The sequence below is a fragment of the Hemicordylus capensis genome, chromosome 2, assembly GCF_027244095.1.
Source record: "Hemicordylus capensis ecotype Gifberg chromosome 2, rHemCap1.1.pri, whole genome shotgun sequence".
Lineage (NCBI taxonomy): Eukaryota > Metazoa > Chordata > Lepidosauria > Squamata > Cordylidae > Hemicordylus > Hemicordylus capensis.
Genome location: NC_069658.1, coordinates 115,814,902 through 115,832,010, shown reverse-complemented (window position 1 = coordinate 115,832,010; position 17,109 = coordinate 115,814,902). Strand labels below are relative to the sequence as shown.

At 47.0% G+C, this 17,109-nt stretch overlaps 1 long non-coding RNA gene across 3 annotated transcripts in view; it reads left to right on the top strand.

Moving 5' to 3' along the window:
• The first annotated feature begins 2,191 nt into the window (after positions 1-2,191).
• The window catches only part of LOC128342289 (uncharacterized), a 64,567-nt gene continuing 49,649 nt past the window's right edge, over positions 2,192-17,109 (top strand). For 2 of the 3 annotated variants that reach the window (XR_008314891.1, XR_008314890.1), the window contains exons 1-3: positions 2,192-2,329; positions 2,975-3,106; positions 13,774-13,874. This is a non-coding gene — a long non-coding RNA (uncharacterized LOC128342289). The remainder of the gene's footprint in view (positions 2,330-2,974; positions 3,107-13,773; positions 13,875-17,109) is intronic. The other variant, XR_008314892.1, reaches the window with a different exon arrangement.

Sequence of the window (17,109 nt, the reverse complement as noted above, 5' to 3'; positions counted from 1 at the left end):
CTGTGCTCCATCATACCACTCACAGAAGTGTAGCATGAAATGAGTTTTTTTTAAAAAGAAAAGAAAAGAAAAGAAAAGAAAGCCTGTGATATCCATGGGGTAAGCTGCCCCTCATGAAACATTTGTTGCTCAAGCCCCTGAAAATGCAGAACACTCCTACCTTCCATTTTTACTGCCTGTTCTGAGCAGCCTTAGTCAAGACACTGGCCACATTCACATGTAACATAAAACCAGAGTTTGCTGAACCCTGGGTTAATTTTTGTAACTGTGAACTGCATTACATCCGACTACAGCCTGGCAACCTTTGGTTCGACTACATTCCGGCAACCTTTGGTTTCAGAGAAGGAGAGCAAGTCCCTCTTCCTGATCCACCAAAGCCACATCCCAGCAAGCTCCATTGCTCTATCATCACCAGACTGTGAGCCATCACCGGGTGGCAGCCATTCACCATGATCTTCAAGGGGACATGTCCAGAGTGCTTGTGCCTTTTCAGAATGGACCATTCACCTTTGGCAGAGAAAGGGCATTTAAATCCCTTTAAATGGCATTTAAGCCCTTCTGCTGACAGCAATAGCACCGCCGCGCTCATAAGAGCCCTGTACCAAAACAGTCTTGCACAAGTACAATTGCTGGCAATGGAGGGGGGGATGAAGAGGGGCACTGTTTTCTGCTACTCCAGAAGGAATCGTGACCACTTCCCAGGAGGGAATAGGTATATGAGGGAGGGCAAAGGATCCTGAGGCCTGGTCCACTGTGACCACAGATGCTCTTGCAATGGCAGACCCCGGGAAATCAGTCAAGGGACACCAAGCCAAACTCCTGCAATCCTGTCGGCTTGGCACCCAGGGATTAGCCCTCTCATGTTAGAGCCAGTCCACTGGGGAGGTCTGGAGACTTGAAGACCTTTGGTCCTCCACTGGACTGTGCTCTTATGATGTAAGCCATCCAAATAAAGGGCCCCCACTTGTACGGGGCCCCCATTCTCTCTGGTTAATAAGAGAACTTTTACACAGTGATCCCCCTCCTCCACAGGCAACCATATGCAAGCCTTCCATGCACCCAAAGGAGAATTTGCTGCTTCATGTATCTGGGCAGTTCTGGGTGGGCAGACTAGGGAAACACTGGGACTGGGGATAGTGCTCATTTGCACCCAAGGGCAGGGGCTGCCCCCCTTCTCCAACTTTATTGTACAAAAAATAGAGCTGAGCCATTCAAGAATTCCTGGATGTGCCTTTTTCAACCAACCCTGGCTATCACTGCCCTGCCATATGATAGGCACATAGTGGGAAGTGGACCCCCCCCCATGTGAATGTTCAATTTGACAGGCTTAGATGCTTGGGATTGGAAATGGTGGTATCCCCATTGCTGGGCAACAGCTTCAGTAGCTCTGAGACAGGGGTGGGACAAGTACTTTGAGATGCAGGCATCAAGCAATATGGCATGCTTGGAGCAGGTGCATCCCTGGGTATGTCTGGGCCACCCTCTCTATGATTTTGGTTCCAGAAAGAGCATGAAACTGTGGTTATGGCAGAGTCTGCAATTGGATGTAGCACTGCCATCCCCAGACCTTAGGTTGGAGCAATGAAACTCACTACAAATCAAAGGTTCAAATTGAAGTTTGACAAGGGAAACTGAGATGCTTCTGAGACAAAACCACGGTTTCACATACAGGAATTCCATCCTCTGCCCTAATTAACTGTGGTTTGGTATTATGTGTGAATTCTGAGAGGAACTCTGGTTTAAAAGGGGAGTGAATGGCAATGGGTAGAGAAATGTTTCCAAGTTTCTCAGTCCTGCTCATAAGACTGTCTAAACTGGCCCTGTTTTCAATCCGTGACAAGATGGTAGCAATCATAGAGACATTCCCAATCAGCTCTATGCAGTACCATTTTAAATATGATTTCCCCTCATTTAATTAGGGACTTGTGAGCCAGCTGGAGGTCGAGCCAGCTTGTACTTGAACTGGCCTGGCTTGAGGGCTCTCCCTTGAGTCAGACCCACTGGACCAGTGTGGGGCTGGTTCGGTGTTTTTATATATAATACACACACACATACATGCATACAAAAAATGATGACCACCATTGTGGGGCTTTGGGGGTACTGCCGCAGCTGCATGGGGGGGGTTGCTGAGGTTCCCCCTCCCCCACCTGCCTCCCCCCTGGCCACACAAAAGGCAGTACACATGTATAGTGGCCTCCAAAATGACCACCGCCAGTGCACAGAGGGCTGGAAAGGGCAGTTGGAGACCACAGGGAGGTTGGCGGGGGGAGGGGGAACCTCAGCAGATCCCCCTCATCTGTGGCAGCACCCCCAAAGTCCTGCAATGATGGTAAATCCACCTTTTTCATATTTTGTTTAATTTCATTCCTCCCCTGCCCACCCACCCCCCGCCCTGAGCCAGGCCTGAATTGGTTTGGACTCAAGACAGACTAGGCCTAGTAGTAGTGTGCACAGAACTGGACTGGACCTGGTTCAATTTGAGTCTGGTTCTACTCAAACCAAACCAGGTTTCCAGTTTTGTGCACACTCCTACATTTAGTCTCTTCTGTGGAGACTGACTGGGTTGGCTTATGTAAATAGTAGAAGGGTGTTGTTGACAGATTATAGTTCATCTTCAGTACAGCTTAAAAAAAAACCCAAAAACAGACAGACTGTAGAAGATCCAGTCAGAAAGTACTGTCCAAATTGGCCTGTGGTTATGTATCAGTATGCACACATATGGTTGTCTACATGTATCAGTGTTTTGAAGTCGTTACTAATGAACACGCCGTGTGATTCTCCCAGTGTACTTGGGTACACTTCATGGCTTCATTTCTCATTAGCAAGCTGTCTAGATTAGAAAAGTGTTTTTCACTTGTTGTGCCATGTGCATAGGTTTGTGGTTGTACTGCAGGCAGAATAGATGTAGGTGGCTTTTTTTTAAAAAAAAGTCTCTAAATATTTAAAAGCGCAGCACTGTGATCATCTTTGGAAGACCTCCTCTAGGTGCCGCCACCATCTGGTAAGGCAGGGACAACTGAAAAGGCCGCCTTCTCAGCAGTGGAATCCTGTTTGTGGAATTTTGTCCTCAGGAAGGCTCACCTTGATGTTGTCTTTTCAGCTCCAGGTAAAGACCTATTTATTTTTCCAGGCCTTTACCATTGTTTTAACTGCTGCTTTTAATCTGCCTCTTTATTATTGTTCTTTGTATCTTATATTTTGATTTTATTGTTGGTCTATTTCTTTTGTTTTTATAAACTGCCCTGGAAACACTGCTGAAATTTAGGAAAGATTTTTTTTAAAAATACATAAACCAAACATGTAGGCCTACAAGTCTGTTCTGTATGTCACTGAGCACTAGATCTGGGCTGGGAGGGATGACATAGAAAGTCCATAAGATTTATCTTTGCTGCTACCTAAGAGATATTTTATATGGGGGCTGCAAGCTGAAGCCAGCCTCAGCCCCACTTCTAATCTAGAATATTAACAACAGACTGTCTTGCAGGGCTGGCACTGTCACACAACTTTGCCATTTTTGCGCTTGCACTATAGTGCACTTGAGAAACTGCACAAATGTTATGTTCCATCACATGCATAACATTGTGCAGTAGGTCAGCCATTAAATGTAAAATGTGAGTAGAGCTTAATGTGTGCGGCTTATTTCACCATTGTACCACACCAGCTGAAAGCGCTATCTTGGATTATGATTATGTACCTTGCTTATGAAATGTTTCATTTATTTGTCCCACATACCTGCTGGGGTGGTATACTTGTGGAACTGCACACATAGGTGAGCCCTTACTTTCATCTGAGTACAGTCAGCACGTTTTTTAAAAGGGTGAGCCCTTCATGTATTTACAAAACGGGCTCTTGACCATGAAACCTTATGCCACAATCAATTATGCTAGTTTTTAAGGTACCCCAACTTGTGTCATTTTTGTTACACTTAACTGTTATGCACATTTATATGCTTCCTTTCCTTCATAAGCTCAGGGCAGCCTATGTAAGATATTCTCACTTGCGCTCCACTGTGCCGTGAACCCACATGATCAGCACAGTGGAGATCTCTGCAGCCTGTATCTGGAGGAGGAAGTCCTCCAGCATTCCACAATCCATTGCATGGGCAGCAAAGAGGCTGCCTGCATCAATGCAGCAACTCCCGGCTTCCTGGCCACTCTATAGGCAGCACTCCGTGGTTAGAAGTGAGCGGGGCTGCCAGAAGCTTCTGCAAACAGCCCCAATTGCACACATGATTGGGACTGTGAAGTAAGATTTGTTTGTTTGTTTGTTTGTTTGTTTGTTTGTTTACAGATTTAATATACTGCCCAATCCACAGACTCAGAGCAGTGTACAAAGCAAGAACAGTATCCGAGATTTTAAAAACAAACAAACAAACAAACACATAAATAAAAGGGTAAATGCCTGGCGGAAAAGAAATGTAAGAAATAAGGTTTTAAAAGCTGAAAGGGAGGAGGCAGACCGAATCAGGAGGGGAGAGAATTCCAAAGTGAAGGGGCAGTAACAGAGAAAGCCCTTCCATGGGCCCTAGTACCATGAACCTCTCTGAGACCAGGGACTGGAAAAAGGGCAACCTGAGAAGATCTCACAGGACAGGACTAGCCGGAAGAGGCAGTCCTGAAGGTAAACAGGTGCTAAGCCCTGAAGGGTTTTAAAGGTAAGAACCAGCACTTTGAATTGGACCCAGAAACAAATAGGTAACCAGTGCAGTGACCGCAGACGACGTGTCACACTATCATATCTTCTAGCACCCATAAGCAGGTGGGCCCCCACACTCTTGACCAACTGAAGCTTCTGGGTCATCTGCAAAGGCAACCCCAGGTAGAGTGCATTATAGTAATCCGAGCGAGAGATGACAAGAGTATGAGTTACCATTGCCAGTGCCTTGATGGGACTTGCCCCCTTCTTAATTTGGTCAAAACCAAAGTTAAAATGTTGGGTAGCCCTGTTCTGGAGCAGTGGGTTTGGAGCATGTCCCATGGCTCCACACGAGTCTCTCTACTCTGGTTTCCCTGCTCCTACTCTGCTTTAGCTGATCATGGGAATGACCTTTCTCCCCTTTTACCCTCAAAACAATCAATTGAGGCTGATACTAGGCTATCCAGTGAGTGCCACAGCTCAGTGAGAATTTTGAATGTGGCTCTCCCGACTCCTAGTCCAGCACCCAAAACACTACACCACCTTGGCTCTCACTGGCAAGTGTTGCAAGTTATTTAGGAAGGAACATCTGTCCCTTCATGCTAGTGCATGGAATACACTTGTACCCAGGACAATGCCAGCAATTACTTTCCACACTCCTTGACCAGATCTAGCTAATTGCAATTCCATTCCTTCCCTGAGACCCTGCACTGCATTGGTCTCATGTGGGACTTTGTGAAATCACAGAAGACTTTATGAAGCTATATCCTTGGCAGAGGGTGATATGGCGGTGGGGGTAGGACAGGCCAGGTGAGAGAAAGGGATGTTGGCTATATTAAAGTCATTGTGTCCTCCGGTCCTTCTCCCACCCAAAGAGACCCCAGTAACTCTCACAGCGGCCCATTGTGCCTGAAGCTAGTATTATTAATTGCCAGGTCCATAAATACAAAGACCACAGCTATCCAGGAGGTAATCCTGGATGAGCATGTGGACCTGGCATGCATGGACCTGGAGCTCCTGGTGGCATAGTGGTAAAACTGCCGCCCTGTAACCAGAAGGTTACAAGTTCAATCTTGACCAGGGGCTCAAGGTTGACTCAGCCTTCCATCCTTCCAAGGTCGGTAAAATGAGTACCCAGAATGTTGGGGGGCAATATGCTAAATCATTGTAAACCGCTTAGAGAGCTTCCAGCTATAGAGCGGTATATAAATGTAAGTGCTATTACGGAGACCTGGTTGGATGAGGGGGGGAGATGTAAATCTCTCCCAGCTGTGTCCACCAGGTTTCCAGGAGCAGAATCAGCCAAGGCAGGGTGGGTGGGGAGGTGGGTTTGCCCTGGTTCATCGCGGGAGCATCCACCTCACCAGATGCACTGTCTGCCAATCTGACCAGTTCAAGTGCCAGCATGCAGTGATAGGATCATGAGACAAGGTTGGGATTGTGTTGGAATACAGCCCACCCCGCTGTCTAACAGTCTCCCTGCCTGAGCTGCTTGAGGTGGTCTCAGATGTGACATTGAAGACCCCACGGCTGTTAGTCCTGGGGGACTTTAATGTCCGTGCTGAGACTGCCTTGTCTGGTGCAGCTCAGAACTTCATGTCCTCCATGATGACCATGGGCCTGTCTCAACTAATTTCTGGTCCCACGCATGTGGCAGGCCATACACTTAGTCTTTGGGTCAATGAGGGACAGTGGTGCTTCATTGATAGTCCAGGAGGCTTCAATACTGTTATCATGGACGGATCACTATCTGGTGAAGATTGGACTGAGGGTGGACCCCAAAGATCTCTGAAGGGATGGGGGACCAGTTAGGATGGTCCGGCCTTGGAGGTTTATGTATACTAATGGATTCCTGATGGCTCTGGAGGAGTTTCTTGCTGAGAGAGTGGATGATCCTGTTGATGGCCTGGTCTCCTTCTGGTATGAGGAGTTAGGTCAGGCGATTGACACGGTTGCGCCTAGGCATCCCCTCCCAAACCACCGAGCCCAAGCGACTCCCTGGTATACAGGTGAGTTGTGGACAATGAAGCAGGCTGTTAGATGGCTTGAGCGTTGTTGGTGGAAAACTCAGAATGAATGTGACCGAACTCAGGCTAGAGCCCATATTAGGACCTGCTCTGTGGTGGTGATGGAGGGGAAGAAATCCTACTTTTCTGCCACCATCTCATAGGAACACAGGAACATAGGAAGCTGCCATATACTGAGTTGGTCTATCTAGCTCAGTATTGTCTTCACAGACTGGCAGCAGCTTCTCCAAAGTTGCAGGCAGGAATCTCTCTCAGCCCTATCTTGGAGAAGCCAGGGAGGGAACTTGAAACCTTCTGCTCTTCCCAGAGTGGCTTCATCCCCTGAGGGGAATATCTTGCAGTGCTCACACATCAAGTCTCCCATTCAGATGCAACCAGGGCAGACCCTGCTTAGCTATGGGGACAAGTCATGCTTGCTACCACAAGACCAGCTCTCATCTGCTCATTGTCGTCCAGCTGAGCTTTTTTGAGTGGTTCGGGGCCTCCTAGGTGAGGACCCCAAAGACCATCAAACAGAACCATCGGCAGCCCACTGTGACTAATTTGCATTACATTTTGTGGATAAAATTGCTCGCATCCTTTCTGACTTGGATGCTAAGATTTATGTGGTGCCAGAACTGGATGTTGCCAATGCATTGTCTGGTCCTGTTATATTGGATGTTTTTCAGACTGTGTTGCCTGAGGAAGTGGACAGGCTGCTTGGAAGGCTGAGGCCTACCATGTGCATGCTTGACCCTTGCCCTTCATGGTTGGTGAAGGCTTCTAGGAAGGGACTGGGCCATGGGTGGTGGGGGTGGTGAATGCCTCTCTAAGACAGGGGGTGGTGCCCCCTCAGCTGAAGGAGGCAGTAATCAGGGCCCTCCTAAAAAAGCCCTCATTGGACCCAGATGATCTGAATAACTTCTGACCAGTTTCAAAGCTCCCCTTCTTGGGCAAGGTGTTGGAGAGTGTGGTGGCATCTCAGCTTCAGGCTGCCCTGGATGAATCTGATTACATAGATCCTTTCTAGTCTGGCTTCCAACCTGGATATTGTACGGAAACTGCCTTGGTTGCCCTGGTGGATGACCTACACCAGGAGATAGACAGAGGGAGTGTGACTCTTGATTCTCCTGGACCTCTCAGCTGCTTTCGATACTATCAACCATGGTATCCTTCTGGGACATCTCTCTGGGTTGGGACTTGGAGGCATGATTATACAGTGGCTCCGCTTCTACCTTGGGAGTCGTACTCAGAAGGTGGTGCAGGAGGATGCTTGTTCCACCCCTTGGCCTATGGCCTATGGGGTGCCACAGGGACCTATTCTTTCCCCCATGCTGTTTAACATCTACATGAAACCTCTGAGAGAGGTCATCCGTGGGTGTTGGCTGCAGTGCCATCAGTATGCTGATGACACCCAGTTCTACCTATCTTTTAAGTCAGCAGATACCAGGGAGGCAGGATGCTCTGAACCATGGTTTAGAGGCTATTCTGGACTGGATGGGGGCAAACAAGCTGGAACTTAATCCAGATAAGACGGAAGTGCTCTGGGTTGGTAAAACTGATTATCCGAGTAGTGAGGTAAATCTGGTCTTGGATGGGGTCACATTCCCTCTGAAAGTCAAATTCTACAGCTTGGGGGTGCTTTTGGGCCCAATGCTGTCCTTGGAGGCACAGGTGGCAGCGGTGTGCAGAAGTGCCTTTTAGCAGCTATGGCTGGTGCACCAGCTGCGAACCTACTTGGAGAAGTCAGACCTGACCTCTAAGTCACTCATGCTTTGGTAACATCCAGATTGGACTACTGCAATGCACTCTACCTTGGGCTGCCCTTGAAGACAGTTTGGAAGCTTCAGCTGTTTCAGAATGCTGCCACAAGGATGCTCGTGGGTGCGCATCACTTCATGAGTATTACACCCATCCTGCATCAGCTTCATTGGCTACCAGTCCGCTTCTGGGCTAGATTGAAGGTGCTGGTATTGACCTTTAAAGCCCTACATGGCTTAGGGCAGGGGTAGCTGTCAAACTGCAATCACCCATATGGACCTGCCAGGGCCCTCCGCTCATTATCTCAGGCCCTGTTCATGGCCCCGCCACTAACAGAGATCTGACTGGGCGGGGGGGAGACTAGAGACAAGGCCTTTTCAGTTGTGGCCCCTCGGATTTGGAATGCTCTCCCTGAAGAGCTTCACCATGCTTCCTCTCTCAGTGTTTTTAAGAAACAACTAAAAACACATCATTTTAAAGAGGCTTTTTAATGTTTCACCTGTTGTGTATATCTGGTAGGTTATTTAGTCTTTAGTTTTTATAAGTCTTAGTTTTTAGCTTTAAGATTTTAATTTGGGATTTTAGAAGCTAATTTTGATTGTGGTTTTAGCTTGGATTTTTAACTTGTTTAATTTGGTTAATTTTAGTAGTCTGATTTTATCTTGTAACTGTTTTATAAATGTTGTGAGCCATCCCGAACAGTAATGTACTGGAGGGGCGGGATATAAATGTTTTAAATAAAATAAATAATAATAAATAAGCTAAATTAGTAAATAAGCTAAATTGTTTATAACCTGACAGAGAGGACAGGTAGATTTTTTGGAAAGTATGTCAAGAGAGTAAGAAGAAAACAAGTACTGGTATAATAATTAAGGGAAATATGTGCTAATAGCAAAAAATAGCATGCACTACAAGAGGCAGATTAATTAGAGGAGAATATGTGCAAGTAGCAAAAAAAAAAGTACAAGAGGCAACATAATGAGGAACAACATTGAAAAACGCACTAACACCAGTATCAATCACTCTCTTCTCACGTTTTGATCTGTTATCACTCCCTGCTTAACAGTGATGTTCTGCTCCTCTATTGAAGGTCACACAATCATTATTTAAGACATAATTTGTAAACCACAAGTATGCTCCCAGTTGTAGATTCTAACTCTTGTCATGTTATACGTGGTTTGATGTCTCTGGTCCACAGAACTTTTTAGTGGCTCGGGAGAACTTGCAAATCACCCTAAAGGGGGATTTGCAGGCAGGCATATTAGCTTTTCAAAGCCTCCCATAGGGAGATCAAAGCATTGTGAAAACATATTGACAGGTATCTTTCTCTTTCATCTAAGAAAGTGGCATTAAACTCAAGTTCCAGTGTCCTGTTTTCTCTGTACTATACAAGATAGAAGGATAATTAGAAAGAGGAGTGTGTGTGTGTGTGTGTGTGTGTGTGTATACACACACACACACACACTTGGTTGGCAAATGAAAGGCATGAAAGACAAACGAATGTATTGTCAACAAGTAAATTAGTACGATCAGTTTTCATAGTTCTAGCTTCTATTTTGAGAGTCTGTGCTCCATAATTATGATAAAATTGTGTCTTCTTTTATTTATTTATTTTTTTAAAAAATAGTTTCCTAAAATAATACATGTTCAGCCATAATACTTCAAAAACAACCATTTGTTGTTCATTCAGAAGAGAAAATGCAAAGTAGGATATATATATTTTTTATTATTTATCAAATTTCTATATTGCCTAACTTGTGCATCCCTAAACAGTGTAAATAAGTTAAAATGCAATAGGAAAATGGGATAATATGATTAAAACAATTATGATGTAAAACATATTAAAATTAATTAAAACCTGAGAAAACAGATGCATCTTAAGGGTTAAAAAAAGAAGAAGCCAGATATGGAAAAACTCTGATTTTAACAGGGAGTGCATTCGAGAGTCCTGGGGCTGCCAGAGAAGTCTGGTCCCAAGTAGCCATCAAATGAGCCAGTGGTAGCCATAACCGGACCTCCCCAGATGTTCTTAATAGGAAACTAGGTTCATGACAAAGACAGCGCTCTCTTAAATACCCTGGACCCAAGCCATTCAGGGCTTTATAAGTAACTAGTGTTTTCTAGCCCGTTGTAATAACGGGCGCTAGTAGGGGAGAGTTTTGCTGCCTTCCGCTGCCGTCTCTGCCTTCCCCGTAGCCCCTGCCCCCGCCCTCGCCCTCTCCCAGCCGACCCCGCCGCCTCGCTGGGCCCCCGCCGCCGTTTTCCCTGGCCTTCCACTGCTGGGCCCGCCGCCTTCTCCGGGTGAGTCCGCGGCTCTGGCTGGGCCCGCCGCCGCCTTCTCCGCTCGCCTGGCCTTCCCCCGCCGCCTCTTCCGCTCGCCGTCCACCGCCTCCTGCAGGCTTCGCTTCTTCGGGGCGGCCACTCGCCTCGCTGGGCCGCTGCCGCCGCCTTCCCTGGCCTTCCCCTGCCGGGCCCGCCGCCTTCTCCGGGTGAGTCGGCGGCTCCGGCCGGGCCCGCCGCCGCCGCCTCCTCCGCTTGCCTGGCTTTCCCCCGCCGCCTCCTCCACTCGCCGTCCACCGCCAGGCTTCGTTTTTTCAGGGCGGCCGCTTCTGGCCGCCCAAGATGGCCACCGGGTGCCGGTGGTCGTGTCTCCCTTGCCCTGTTCTGCGTCTGCGCTTTGCGCAGGCACAAAACAGGGCAGGGAGGCACGAACACACGCTTGGTGTCCGTCCACGGACGGACACCAAGCGTTTTATTAGAGAGGATAACCAGAAATTTGTACTTCACTTGGCATATTGGCAGCCAGTGAAGTTCTTTTAGGATCAGTGTTATATGGTCTCTTCAGATTATCCCAGAGACCAGTCTGGTTGCTGTATTTTACACCAACTGTAGTTTCTGGACCATGTACAAAGGCAGCACCACATAGTGCATTACAGTAGTCAAGCCTGTAGTTTACCAGCACATGCACCACTGTTTTAAGGTCATTTTTCTCCAGAGATGAGCATAGCTTAGGTATCAGTCGAAGCTGATATAATGTGCCCCTGTCCATTGCCTCAACCTGAGAGACCAGAGTCGGGTGACAGGGTTCAGAGAACCCAGGCCACTGACCCTCAGGTGCTGCACCTCATGGCCCCAACACGCCCCCACATCTGATGTCAAATGCGGGGGCATGGCTAAACACTCCCCATGTCTGACATCAGACACAGGGGGTGGGGCGAGGGGGCCACGGCAGTGGCCGAACACAGGCCGCTGCTGGCCTCCCTCCACCACTGGACCAGAGAGAGTTTTGGATCCAGGAACACTCCCAAGCTACATACTTGTTCTTTCTAGGGGAGCATAACTCAATACAAAACAGGCAGATCTAAACCATCTCTCAAGTTCTGATCCCTCAAAGTCAGTACCTCAATCTTATTTGGATTCAGTTTCAGTTTGTTATTCCTCATCCAGCCCATTATCACCTCCAGGCAGGCATTTAGGGAAGTTATGCCATTTTCTGATGAAGTTAATAGGGATAAATGAATTTGGGTGTCATCAGCATCTTAATAACACTGTGCTTCAAATTTCCTGATGATCTCTCCCAGCAGTTTTATGTGGATATTAAAGAGCATTGGAGACAGTATGGAGCCTTGTTGAACTCCATATTTTAGTTCTCGCTTTGCATATCAGCAGTGTCTAGGCGACAGCACCTGGAATCTAACAGATAGGTAGGAATGGAATCACTTTAAAACAGTGCCACTCAATCTCAACTCCCTCAGGTGACACAGATGGATATAATGGTCCAGTATTGAAAGCTGCTGAGAGATCCAAAAGTATCAACAGAGTCATACTCCTTCTGTAAGTAGCCAATTGGAGATCATCCATCAGACTGACCAAGGAAGTCTTAACTCCACAGCTCACCCTAAAGCCAGTTTGAAACAGGTCTAGATCAGGGCTGCTCAGCTTCAGACCTCCTGCGGATGTTGGCCTACAACTCCAATAATCCCTGGCTTTTGGCTACTGTGTCTGGGGATTATAGGAGTTGTAGTCCAAAAACAGCTGGGGGGGCCTAAGTTGAGCAGGCCTGGCCTAGATAATCTGTTTCCTCCAAGAGTTTCTGTAGCTGAGAGGCCTCCATCTTCTCAGTCACCTTGCCCAATCATGGAAGATTGGAGACTGGTCTATAATTGACTAATTCTAAGGGATCCAGTGAAGGTTTCTTCAAATAAGTCTAATAATAGCCTCCTTAAAGCAAGGAGGCATCCTGCCCTCCCTCAGAGAAGTTTTATAATATGTAACATCCTCTCTGATAGTACTTTTAGCAGATGAAATGAGCAAAGTTGGGCAAGGTTCAAGAGAACAGGTGGTTGGATGTACAATTAAAAGCAGCTTGTCCACATCCTCAGCTGTCACAAACTGAAAATGATCCAATCTGATCTCCTAAGAGGAATTGCTGGACATCTAGTAGACTCTGCAACAAATCTGGAATCCAATTCAGCCTGAATATGAGGGATTTTATCTGTTTAAAAGGTCATTAAAACATCACTGCGGGTGATCGAAGGTTCCAAATTTGAGCACATACTAGCTCTCTCATAACCCTAACTATATGTTATATGTGTGTAAGGACAATTATATGTTATATGTGTGTAAGGATAATAATAGGCGCTTAAGCTTTAGGGCAGGGATCCTCAACATTGCGCCCCCAGATGTTATTGGACTTCAACTCCCATAATCCCCAACCAAAGGCCACTGGGGCTTGGGATTATGGGAGTTGAAGTCCACTAACATCTGGGGGCCCAATGCTGAGGATCCCTGCTTTAGGGCATTTGGGATCATCTATAAAGTGCACCATATGTTGTGGGGAGAAGGAATAATCAGAGGGTTAAAAAATATCAAATCTTATTCCATTATAGAAGAGTGGAAAAGGTACGTGTAAGGCAAGAGAGGCATCATGATCACAGGATCCGCCTCCTCCTCTTCCTCCTTATATATTTCAACCCAAGTTCTCAGAGTGGTTTACAGAAACCATTATCTAAGAAATAAATAAATAAGTGAGCTCCCTGGCCCCAAAGGACACAGAATCTAAAAATCTCCTGAGTGACATGTTAATTAGAACACAGCTGCACTGGGTGTTCTACATCCATTCTAATGAATGTCCATAAGTTGCTGATGGAAGCCCTTCTACAACATCTGGAGAGGACTTAGATCTACAGGTGAACAATATGATAATTGTCCTGAAGAGGCAGTGGACTGAACCACTTCAGAATGCAGGTGGAGTATATCTTTTTAAAATCTCATTAAAACACATGCACGCACATACACTCACAACTCCGTGCAAATAGAAACCAATGCAGTTCAGAGGGATGTCCTAGCTTACCTGGTTTTCTGCTTGCAGGGAGTTTTTCTGGAGAAGGACATTAAAATGTGATTTATCTATTTTCATTCTGAAGTGATATGAGCTGATTTGGCGCTGCAAGATTCTACTGCTTCAGTCTGGTGAGTATGTGGTTCCAGTCTTAATACTGATTAAAGTATGGTGAAGTATAGCAAGGGAGAAAGGGGCATAAAAGGTCCTCCAAAGTTTGAATATCATTGTCGGCATTGTCGTCGTCATCATCATCATCAAGATCATCATATTTATGTGAACCACCTAGAGCCTTTGGAGTCAGGCGGTATATAAATCAAATGAATAAAATAATAAAATAAAATAATCATTACCACCAAATAAAAAAGAATGAATTGGCAGTTCCACTGAGCTTGTGTCATTGCTAGAGATTACTTTACTAAGCAGAATTAAGAATTGATTAACAAACTTAATTGCAATGTAAGTGGCTATTGAGTTGAAACACAATTGCACTGAAACTATCCAGTCTCGAGGCAAAGGGTAGCATAAAACACACATTTAGGGATGTACAGTATTACCTTCTGCTATACTCCTAAGCAGGTTTTCTAAACGTCCTACTGCTTCGGGATTGTGCTCGTGAGGAGAGGGTAGCCTTGAAACTGTCACTCACATCTTGCTATATTGCCCCTTATATCGTGATTCTAGGAGAGAATTATTGGCTGCTATTCTACAGCAGTTCCCTGGTAGGCCTGATTCCTTTTATCTTAACTACTGCCTGGCTGACATTAATAATGAAGTCACCAGGATAGTGGCTGGGTTCATTTATGGGGCTATGAGACAGACATCCCGCCATGGTTCTCTGTAATGTGTTTCTAGTTATATCTGCATGTCTGTTTTTATATTTTTGATATTCTTATTGATATTTATTGTACTGCTGTATGTTTTTCCGATTGTTTTCCTTCTGATTTGCTTAAGGCTGTAATAAAATTGATTCTGATTCTGAAACTATCCATGGTACTGGATAGGCGTGTGTCCGAACCGGTCCGGCGGCCATTCTATAGAATGGCCGAACTGCCGGACCGGTTCTGCCCTGGTTGGTCCGGGTCCGGGTGGGGGGGTATTGCTTTAAGGGCGGGAGGGCTTGTTTACCCCTCCCGCGCCTCTTTGCCCCCGCCAGTGGCCGTAATCTACTGTAAAATTGGGGCGCTGGAAACCAGCCGCCCCAGCTGCCGCCGCCGCTTCCGCCGCGCCCCCCGCGAGCAAATTAGAGATAAAAAAGGCTACTGCCTACAAGGAAAGGCTACTGCCGCCCTGCCACCCCCCCACCCGCCACCCGCCACCCCCCCACGAGTGCTCACCAAGTTAGAAGAACTTAGAGAGGAGCTCGCGAACAGAGCTCCTCTCTTACAGAAGCCTCCGGCCCAACTGGGGCCTTGGGCGCGTGCGCACACGCACTAGAGCTCTTTATCCTATAGAGCTTTTGCCGGAGGCCCGGTCTACCGCGGAAGCGGCGGCGGCTGGGGCGGCTGGTTTCCAGCGCCCCAATTTTACAGTAGATTACGGCCACTGGCGGGGGCAAAGAGGCGCGGGAGGGGTAAACAAGCCCTCCCCGCCCTAAAAGATAGGCTCCCCTTTGGTGCTGGTCCGGACTGCTCCGGACCATGCACATCACTAGTACTGGAAACTACTGGTGTGAGCAGAACTGCATGTAATTCTGGTAACTGTTAACCACATCATCATCCCCCCCCCCTTTGTGCCTTGTGATCATGTGGTTGAGATCTCTAGGGCTTCTGGGCAGATGGTGCTGATACAAGTGGCTTTATCACATAGAAAGGCATCATACAGAGGCATCATCCCGATCAGGCACACCTGAGACCCCTTGCCTGTCAGAAGGCTCACTCAGCCATGCTGACTCATGAATCAGTGACAGTAGTGACAGAAGTTGCTGAGAGACTTGCACTGTCACCACATGTTACCCCCATCTACATATGGGAGCATCCCCCAAGACCCCTGCATCATCAGTGGGCCTCTAGAGAATTCACTTATTGGCCAGTGGGAGGGTGGAAGGAGGAGGAGTTGCCACCACTGGATTTGGCAGTTGCTGTTCTTCCCATCACACCTGCATGATGTTACATGCAGGGGGCGGGGAGAGAAAGAGCAATAAACACACCCAGGCAGCAAATGCTGGCTGGGAATGTGTTCTGAAGGGCTCGCGTGGACCCTCCAGCACTTGGACCACACCCACTTTGCACATGATGTCATGCACAAGGGACGTGGCTAGAGCCCCTGGAAGGGCAGCATGAGCCCTCTAAGGCTTATTCCCAGCCAACATTTGCTGGCTGTGTGGACATTTTGTTTGTTCTCTCCCTCATGGAGAAATCAAACAAAAAGTGCACCCAGCCAGCAAACACCAGCTGGGAATGAACTCCAGCGGGCTCACACAACCTTTCTGGGGCTCTAGCCACAGGGCAAGGGTGTCAATTAGGCAGCTCCCAGGAGCTGGGCAGCCAGTTTCTTTGAACCTGTCCATTCAATTATAGCTCCATTCCTGAATGTACTGTGTCAGACTGTAGATGGGGGATCAGGCATTTGAATATTCTCCAACAGAATCAAGTTCCCAGCACATAGAAACCAAGGATGTCAGGAAGAAATTTCTCCCTCACAGATACTGAGGTAGAACTCCTGGAATTACAAATTGGTGGGCTATCCAAATTGGTTGAAGCCACAAAGTCCAGATGAAATGGAGAAATTTGTTTGCTGTCACCTGTGCAGACTACATCCCTGGATTACCTGTGAGTAAGAGCAAAGAGTAAGAGCAAAGACTTGGCTTCTAGACTTTTGGAGGCATGGCAGTACTCTGTGGGATAATGAAGGTTACTTTCTACAAGGAAAGTAACCCCCAGACGCTTGAACCTAGCCTTTGGTTCTCACTCAAGGGTTACATATGGGTACTAGGGAGAAGCATGCATAGGCATGCGAAGTTGGCATTCTAGGTTAAAAGCCATCATGTCCTCTCACAGCTGAGTGCAATTCTCCTTGCAGCTGGCAACACATAGCATGTTGACAGAATTCAGCAGGATGAAATGAAATGAAAAACTCAGCATATATTTGAGAACTCTGCAATGTAACTACAAGCACTGAGGCAAGCTAAGGAACCTACATTTACAATAAGTTGGTGTGTGAAAGGCTGCCTTTGTAGTTGGAATCTCCCTCAGTTGGAAGATTGAGAATGTACTGCTTGCTGGATTGAGTGGGGGGGAACCCTTCAGCAGTTTGTCTGAAGATTCAAAGACTGACTAGGTAAAATCCAGTGGTGACATGAGTTTGTTTCCTATCTTGTCACAGTAAGTCTTCATTAAATAATGTTGTACCACCGGTTCCTGCTGT